Genomic DNA, 10,017 nt, shown 5'->3' with positions numbered 1-10,017 from the left:
AGTGGTCACGTTAGTGCCACTAACGTTGAAGTTAACGTGGACTATTTTGGGGTTGGACATTAGTGAAAAAGGTGATTGCCACTAACGTTCTCGAACCCATATTTTCACTTAACGCTAACATCACTAACGCCTGTGCCTAACTTACACTTTTCTGCAAGCGGAGCCCACTAAAGATTGTAACTGCTTCAACTCAAGATCTAAGGTCCACATCCAAGACTCGAAGAACTCACTAGAAGATCAAGAAGATTAGTATATATAGGAGTAGTTTTGAACTATAGAGAAGCTTGGCACTTTGGAGAACTACTCTCTGTATATTACTTTTCTACATTTTAGCTAAGCATGTATTCTTTTCTGCCATTTTTTATTACCAGAGCTATGAACAACTAAACCCCTTTCGTTGGGTTAGGGAGCTCTGTTTTAATTTGATAGATCAATTATAGTTTTCTTTCTTCTTCATCTCTCTTCTCTCTTGATTTACTAGAAAGATTTCAATCTTAATTCAATTGGTTAGTTGTCTTGGAAAAGAAACTCTCCATAATTGGATCTCCTCTGTGCCTTGGAAAAGGGATGAGGAGATCATGCTAGAAATCTTTTCTCATGTTGGACCAAATTGGGGTCTGGGCGGATATATTGACATGTAATCCTCCCAACACATTGATTTGGAAATACATGTGGTATAATTAGTGACCACACTTCATCTCTTCCTATGAGCAATTAAATCAAGGAATTGGGCAATTGTTCAAGTTTAAAGAGATTGGGTTGCCAAGGAATTGGAATCCAATCACTTAAGATTGCCAAGGAGATCAATAGATGCTTCGATTGAGGAATAGATGAAAATGAATTTGATCCGGAGAATACAACATCTCCTAAGCCCAATGAATTCCCCATTTCTGATCTCACCCATTCTCTTTACTTTCTGCCATTTATTTCCATGTTCATCTCCCCGATTCCCATTTAAGATTCTGCACTTTATTTCCTGCAGTTTACTTTCCCACCATTTAATTTCCTGTAACATCAACTACACTCTATTTAGCTCAACTAGCATACTCTTCCAACTAAAGTTGCTTGACCAATCAATCCCTGTGGGATTCGACCTCACTCTATTGTGAGTTTTTACTTGACGACAATTTGGTATACTTGCCGAAGGGAAATTTGTTGAGAGACAAGTTTTCGTGCATCACTGATTAGCCATACGATATATGTGCATGGTATTTTTCATCCGAGACGAGCAATCCGACAGTTGAATAGCCGTACAGAAACCGTAGAGGACCATTTTCACTGAGAAGACGGGAAGTAGCCATTGACAATGGTGACACCCAACATACAGCTTGCCATAGAAAGGAGTATGAAGGATTGGATGAAGGCAGTAGGAAAGCAGAGATTCAAAAGGGATAAAGCATCTCCATACACTTATATGAAATTCTCACCAATGATTTACATAAGTATCTCTATCTTTATTTTACGTTTTATTTATCTTTTGATTATTAAAACTCCATAACCATTTGAATCCGCCTGACTGAGATTTACAAGGTGACCATAGCTTGCTTTAAGCCGACAATCTCCGTAGGATTGACCCTTACTCACGTAAGGTTTATTAGTTGGACGACCCAGTGCACTTGCTGGTTAGTTGTGCGAAGTTGTGAAAAAGAGTTGAGATTACAATTGTGCCTAACAAGTTGTTGGCGCCATTGTGTATCAAAATTTCGTGCACCAAGTTTTTGGCGCCGTTGTCAGGGATTGTTCGAGTTTGGACGACTGACGGTTCATCTTGTTGCTTAGATTAGGTAATTTTCTTTTTATTTTATTTTTCAAAAAGTTTTCAAAAATCTTTCAAAAAAATTTCTTCTTTTTCGTTTTCTTTTTTTCTTTTTTTCTTTCTAAAAACAATTTTCGAAAAATCCAAAAAAAAATTATAAAATCATAAAACCAAAAAAATATTTTGTGTTTCTTGTTTGAGTCTAGTGTCAATTTTTAGGTTTAGTGTCAATTGCATCTTTTTAATTTTCTAAAAATTTTCGAAAATTTATGCATTGCATTCTTCATGATTTTCAAGTTGTTCTTGACAAGTCTTCTTGTTTGATCTTCATATTTTATTGTGTTGTGCCTTTTATTGTTTTTCATATGCATTTTTGAATTATTAATGTCTAAACATGAAAAATCTCTAAGTTTGGTGTCTTGCATGTTTTTCTTTTCTTGAAAATTTATCAAAAAATAACTTCTTGGTGTTCATCATGATCTTCAAAGTGTTCTTGGTGTTCATCTTGACCTTCATAGTGTTCTTGCATGCATCATTTATTTTGATCCAAAATTTTCATGTTTTGCGTCATTTTTGTGTTTCTCTCTCTCCTCATTAAAAATTCAAAAATAAAAAAATATCTTTTCCTTATTTTACTCATAAATTTCGAAATCTTTGGGTTGACTTAGTCAAAAAAAATTTAAAATAAGTTATTTCTTGTTAGTCAAGTAAAGATTTCAATTTTAAAAATCTTATCTTTTCAAAACTTTTTCAAAAATCAAATCTTTTTCATTTTTCTTTTATATTTTTGAAAATTTTTTTTAAATTTATTTTCAAAATCTTTTTCTTAATTTTATTTCATATTTTTTGAAAATTTTACTAACAATTAATGTGATTGATTTAAAAATTTGAAGTTTGTTACTTTCTTGTTAAGAAATGTTCAATCTTTAAATTCTAGAATCATATCTTTTAGTTTCTTGTTAGTCAAGTAATCAATTTTAATTTTCAAAATCATATCTTTTTAATCTCCTTTTCAAATCTTTTTTTCAAAATAAATTTCAATCATATCTTTTTAAACATATCTTTTTCAAATCATATCTTTTTCAAAATCAATTTCAAAAATCTTTTCTAACTTCCTATCTTTTCAAAATTGATTCTCAAATCTTTTTCAACTAACTAATTGACTTTTTTGTTTGTTTTACTATTTCTTATCTTTTCCAAAACCACCTAACTACTTTTCTCTCTCTAGTTTTCGAAAATTCCTCACCCTTTTTCAAAATTCTTTTTAATTAACTAGTTGTTTTAAATTTTAATTTTATTTTATTTTTTCTCCTAATTTTTGAATTCTAACTATATTTTAAAATAAAAAAAATCTTTTTTCTTTTTTTTCTTCTAATTTTTGAATTTTCCACTCACTCTTTCTATTTATTTTATTTATTTACTAACACTTCTCTTCTCAAAATTCGAACCCCTCCCTTCTCTGTGTTCGAATTTTTCTTCTTCTTCCTTCATTCTTATTCTTCCACTCACATAAAAGAATCTCTATATTGTGACATAAAGGATTCCTCTTCTTTTCTGTTCTCTTCTTTTTCATATGAGCAGGAGCAAGGACAAGGACATTCTTGTTGAAGCAGATCCTGAACCTGAAAGGACTCTGAAGAAGAAGCTAAGAGAAGCTAAAGCACAACAATACAGAGAAAACCTTACAGAGAATCTCAAAAAAGAAGAAGACATGGCCGAACCCAAAAACAATGCAAGGAAGATGCTTGGTGACTTTACTGCACCAAATTCCAACATCCATGGAAGAAGCATCTCAATCCCTGCCATTGCAGTAAACAATTTTGAGCTAAAGCCTCAATTAGTTTCTCTGATGCAACAGAATTGCAAGTTTTATGGACTTCCATCAGAAGATCCTTTTCAGTTCTTAACTGAATTCTTGCAGATTTGTGATACTGTTAAGACCAATGGAGTTGATCCTAAGGTCTATAAGCTTATGCTTTTCCCTTTTGCTGTAAGAGACAAAGCTAGAACATGGTTAGACTCTCAACCTAGAGATAGCCTAAACTCTTGGGATAAGCTGGTCACGGCATTCTTAGCCAAGTTCTTTCCTCCTCAAAAGCTGAGCAAGCTTAGAGTGGATGTTCAAACATTCAGGCAGAAAGAAGGTGAATCCCTCTATGAAGCTTGGGAACGATACAAACAATTGACCAAAAAGTGTCCTTCTGACATGCTCTCAGAATAGACCATCCTGGATATATTCAATGATGGTCTGTCTAAATTGTCTAAGATGTCATTGGACCATTCTGTAGGTGGATCTATTCACCTAAAGAAAATGCCTACAGAAGCTCAGGAACTCATTGACATGGTTGCAAATAACCAATTCATGTACACTTCTGAAAGGAATCCTGTGAGTAATGGGACACCTCAAAGGAAGGGAGTTCTTGAAATTGATGCTCTGAATGCCATATTGGCTCAGAACAAAATGTTGACTCAACAAGTCAATTTAATTTCTCAGAGTCTGAATGGATTGTAAAATGCATCCAACAGTACTAAAGAAGCATCTTCTGAAAAAGAAGCTTATGATCCTGAGAACCCTGCAATGGCAGAGGTGAATTACATGGGTGAAGCCTATGGAAAAACCTATAATCCCTCATGGATAAATCATCCAAATTTCTCATAGAAGGATCAACAAAAGCCCCCAACAAGGCTTTAATAATGGTGGAAGAAATAGGTTTAGTAATAGCAAGCCTTTTCCATCATCCTCAAAGCAATAGACAGAGAATTATGAGCAGAACCCACCTAGCTTAGCAAATATAGTCTCTGATCTATCTAAGGCCACTCTTAGTTTCATAAATGAAACAAGGTCCTTCATTAGAAATTTGGAGGCGCAAGTGGGCCAGCTGAGTAAAAGAGTCACTGAAACTCCTCCTAGTACTCTCCCAAGCAATACAGAAGAGAACCCAAAAAGAGAGTGCAAGGCCATAAGCTTACTTGGTGTGGCCGAATGCATAGAGGAGGAGGAGGACGTGAATCCCAGTGAGGAAGACCTCATGGGACGTCCTCTGGACAAAAAGGAGTTCCCAATTGAGGAACCTAAGGAATCTGAGGCTCACCTAGAGACCATAAAGATTCCATTGAACCTCCTTTTATCATTCATGAGCTTTGATTACTATTCATCTTCTGAAGAAGATAAAGACATTGTTGAAGGGCAAGTTGCCCAGTATTTAGGAGCAATCATGAAGCTGAATGCCAAGCTATTTGGTAATGAGACTTGGGAGGATGAGCCTCCATTGCTCATTAATGAACTGAATACCTGGGTTCAACACACTTTACCTCAAAAGAAATAGGATCCTGGTAAATTCCTAATTCCCTATACCATAGGCACCATGACCTTTGAGAAGGCTCTATGTGACCTGGGGTCAGGCATAAACTTAATGCCACTCTCTATAATGGAGAAACTAGGAATCTTTAAGGCATAGGCTGCCAAATTCTCATTAGAGATGGCAGACTGGTGGACGAAATTGTGATCATCAATGTTGTACTTTTTGTTATTGTATGGAATCATTATAATGGCTCTTTGCTATGTGTGGACACAATTCCGTTCAACTAACCAGCAAGTGTACTAGGTCGTCCAAGTAATAAACCTTACGTGAGTAAGGGTCGATCCCACAGAGATTGTTGGTTTGAAGCAAGCTATGGTCATCTTGTAAATCTCAGTCAGGCGGATTATAATTGATTATGGATTTTTGAATAATAATAAATAATAAGCAGGAAATAAAGATAAATAACATAGGATAGAAATACTTATGTAAATTAATGGTGGGAATTTCAGAAAAGCGTATGGAGATACTGTGCCCTTTCTTTTTCTACTTTCCTACTTCTTCCTTCAACCCTTCTTACTCCTTTCCATGGCAAGCTGTATGTAAGGCATCACCGTTGTCAATGGCTACATCCCATCCTCTCAGTGAAAAAGGTCCAAGTGCTCTGTCACAGCACGGCTAATCATCTGTCGGTTCTCAGTCAGGTTGGAATAGAATCCCTTGATTCTTTTGCGTCTGTCACTAACGCCCAGCCTTCAGGAGTTTGAAGCTCGTCACAGTCACTCGATTCCGGAATCCTACTCGGAATACCACAGACAAGGTTAGACCTTCCGGATTCCCATGAATGCCGCCATCAATCTAGCTTATACCACGAAGATTCTGATTAAAGAATCCAAGAGATATGCACCCGGCCTAAGGTAGAACGGAAGTGGTTGTCAATCACACGCGTTCATAGGTGAGAATGATGATGAGTGTCACGGATCATCACATTCATCAAGTTGAAGTGCAACGAATATCTTAGAATAATAGGAATAAAGAGAATTGAATAGAAACAGTAGTAATTGCATTAAAACTTGAGGTACAGCAGAGCTCCACACCCTTAATCTATGGTGTGTAGAAACTCCACCGTTGAAAATACATAAGTGAAAGGTTCAGGCATGGCCGAGTGCCCAGCCCCCATGAAGGTCTAAGGACTAGGCGCCCAGAGATGTCTAATACAATAGTAAATTATCCTATTTATACTAGACTAGCTACTAGGGTTTACATGAGTAAGTAATTGATGCATAAATCCACTTCCGAGGCCCACTTGGTGTGTTTTTAGGCTGAGCTTGATCTATCCACGAGCTGAGGCTTCTCTTAGAGTTGAACGCCAAGTTGTAACGTGTTTTGGGCGTTCAACTCCGGGTCGTGACGTGTTTCTGGCGTTTTACTCCAGACAGCAACATGGAACTGGCGTTGAGCGCCAGTTTACGTCGTCAATTCCCGAATAAAGTATGGACTATTATATATTTCTGGAAAGCTCTGGATGTCTACTTTCCAACGCTGTTGAGAGCGCGCCATTTAAAGTACTGTAGCTCTAGAAAATCCATTTCGAGTGCAGGGAGGTCAGATTCCAACAGCATCAGCAGTCCTTTGTCAGCCTCCTTATCAGAGTTTTGCTCAAGTCCCTCAATTTCAGCCAGAAATTACCTGAAATCACAGAATAACACACAAACTCATAGTAAAGTCCAAAAATGTGAATTTAACATAAAAACTAATGAAAACATCCCTAAAAGTAGCTTGAACTTACTAAAAACTACCTAAAAACAATGCCAAAAAGCGTATAAATTATCTGCTCATCACAGACAAATCCATGAAAAAGGCTTATGGATAGGTAGAGGACATGCTAGTAAAGGTCAAAGGCCTTTACATCCCTGCTGATTTCATAATCCTAGACACTGGGAAGGATGAGGATGAATTCATCATCCTTGGAAGACCCTTCCTAGCCACAGCAAAGGTTGTAACTGATGTAGACAGGGGAGAGTTGATCCTTCAATTGAATGAGGACTACCTTGTGTTTAAAACTTAAAGATCTCCCTCTGTAACCATGGAGAGGAAGCAAGAAAAGCTTCTCTCAATGCTGAGTCAAACAAAGCCCGCCCAGTCAAACTCTATGTTTGGTGTTGGGAGGCCACAACCAAACTCTAAGTTTGGTGTTGAACCCCCACATTCAAACTCTAAGTTTGGTGTTGGGAGGTCCCCACAATGCTCTGAACATCTGTGAAGCTCCATGAGAGCTTACTGTCAAGATATTGACATTAAAGAAGCGCTTATTGGGAGGCAACCCAATTTTATTTATCTATGTTATTTTCTTTTTTTTTTAAGGTTGATGATTATGTGGAGTCACAAAAACAACTACAAAAATCAAAGAAAAAAAATCAAAAACAGCATTAAAAAAAACACACCCTGGATGAGCAACTTACTGGCGTTTAGTAAGGGTAGCAGAATCGGCATTTAACGCTCAGTCTGGCACCATTCTGGGCGTTAAACACCATAAACAAGCACCAGACTGGCGTTAAACGTCAGAAACAGACTACAATCTGGCATTAAACACCAAAAATAGGTTGCAGCCTGGCGTTTAACGCCATGAAAGGAATAAAAGCTGGCTTTTAATGCTAGAAACAAGCAAGCAATCTGGTGTTAAACGCCAAGATTGCACTGTAAGGGCATTTACACGCCTAATAGGAGCAGGGATGATACATCCTTGACCCCTCAGGATTTGTGGATCCCACAGAATCCCCACCTACCCTCCCACAACACTCTTCCCCAAATACCCCTCACCAATCAACTCATTCACTCTTCCCCATCACCTCTTCACCAATCACCTCCATATCTCTTCCCCAAAAACCCCACCTACCTCACTTTCAAATTCAAACACTTTTCCCTCCCAAACCCAACCATAATGACTGAATCCTAACCCTCCCCTCACCCCTATATAAACCCCTCACGACTCCTTCATATTCACACAATACATACACCTTTCCACCATCTTGGCCGAATTTACTTCTCCTTTCTTCTTCCCCTTCTTCTTTCTTTTGCTCGAGGACGAGCAAACCTTTTAAGTTTGGTGTGGTAAAAGCATTGCTTTTTGTTTTTCCATAACCATTTATGGCACCTAAGGCCGGAGAAACCTCTAGAAAGAGGAAAGGGAAGGCAAAAGCGTCCACTTCCAAGTCATGGAAGATAGAGAGATTCATCTCAAAGGTCCATGAAGACCACTTTTATGAAGTTGTGACCTAGAAAAAGGTGATCCCTGAGGTCCCTTTCATGCTCAAGAAAAATGAATATCCGAAGATCCGACATGAGATCCGAAGAAGAGGTTGGAAAGTTCTTACCAACCCCATTCAACAAGTCGGAATCTTAATGGTTCAAGAGTTCTATGCCAATGCATGGATCACTAGGAACCATGATCAAAGTATGAACCCGAATCCAAAGAATTGGCTTACAATGGTTCGGGGAAAATACATAGATTTCAGCCCAGAAAATGTAAGGTTGGCGTTCCACTTGCCAATTTTGCATGAAAACGTACGCCCCTACACCAGAAGGGTCAACTTTGATCAAAGGTTGGACAAAGTCCTCAAGGACATATGTGTGGAAGGAGCTCAATGGAAAAGAGACTCAAGAGGCAATCCGGTTCAATTGAGAAGACCGGACCTTAAGCCCGTGGCTAGAGGATGATTGGAGTTCGTCCAACGCTCCATTATTCCTACTAGTAACCGATCTGAAGTAACTGTAGATCGGGCTATCATGATCCATAATATCATGATTGGGGAGGAAGTGGAAGTTCATGAGATCATACCTCTAGAACTCTACAAGGTGGCTGATAAGTCATCCACCTTGGCAAGGTTAGCCTTTCCTCATCTCATTTGTCACCTACGCAATTTGGCTGGGATGGACATAGAAGGAGACATCCTTATTGAAGAGGACAAGCCCATCACTAAGAAAATGGTGGAGTAAACAAGAGAGCTCATTCATGGACCAACTAAGGGTGGAGTACCATGAGCACTCCATCATTCTCCATGAGACTAGAGAAGATCAAAGAGCTATAAGGGAGGAGCAACAAAGGCAAGGAAGAGACATTGAGGAGCTTAGGCGTTCCATTGGTTCTTCAAGAGGAAGACGCCATTCTCACTAAGGTGGACTCATTCTTTAATCTCCTTGTCTATCTATTTTTCTGTTTTTGATTTTTATGCTTATTGTGTCATCTATGTTTGTGTCTTCATTACATGATCATTAGTGTTAAGTGACTATGTCTAAAAGCTATGAATAATTCCATGAATCTTTCACCTATCTTAAATGAAAAATGTGCTTAATTACAAAAGAATAAGAAGTACTTGGATTTCAAATTTTATCTTGAAATTAGTTTAATTATTTTGATGTGGTGGCAATACTTTTTGTTTTCTGAATGAATACTTGAACAATGCATATTTTTTATAGTGAAGTTTATGAATATTAAAATTTTTGGCTCTTGAAAGAATGATGAACAAAGAGAAATGTTATTGATAATCTGAAAAATCATGAAATTGATTCTTGAAGCAAGAAAAAGCAGTGAAAAAAAGTGGCGAAAAAAAAAAGAGAGAAAAAGATAATTGAAAGCAGAAAAAGCCAATAGCCCTTTAAACCAAAAGGAAATGGTAAAAAGGATCCAAGGCATTGAGCATTAATGGATAGAAGGGCCCAAGGAAATAAAATCCAGGCCTAAGCGGCTAAATCAAGCTGTCCCTAACCATGTGCTTGTGTCATGAAGGTCCAAGTGAAAAGCTTGAGACTGAGTGGTTAAAGTTGTGATCCAAAGCACAAAGAGTGTTCTTAAGAACTCTGGACACCTTTAACTGGGGACTTCAGCAAAGCTGAGTCACAATCTGAAAAGGTTCACCCAGTTATGTGTCTGTGGCATTTATGTATCCGGTGGTAATACTGGAA

At 37.7% G+C, this 10,017-nt stretch overlaps 1 non-coding gene across 1 annotated transcript; it reads right to left on the bottom strand.

Moving 5' to 3' along the window:
- Nucleotides 1–3,860: 3,860 nt before the first annotated feature.
- LOC127742483 (small nucleolar RNA R71) lies at nucleotides 3,861–3,964 on the bottom strand. Its single transcript, XR_008003758.1, has one exon. It is a non-coding gene; the product is annotated as a small nucleolar RNA R71 (small nucleolar RNA).
- Between the last annotated feature and the right edge of the window lie 6,053 nt (nucleotides 3,965–10,017).

This window comes from Arachis duranensis, chromosome 1 (assembly GCF_000817695.3).
Source record: "Arachis duranensis cultivar V14167 chromosome 1, aradu.V14167.gnm2.J7QH, whole genome shotgun sequence".
In the NCBI taxonomy this organism is placed as follows: domain Eukaryota; kingdom Viridiplantae; phylum Streptophyta; class Magnoliopsida; order Fabales; family Fabaceae; genus Arachis; species Arachis duranensis.
Note: the sequence above shows the minus strand (reverse complement) of the source record. Positions and strands in the feature narration are given on the sequence as shown.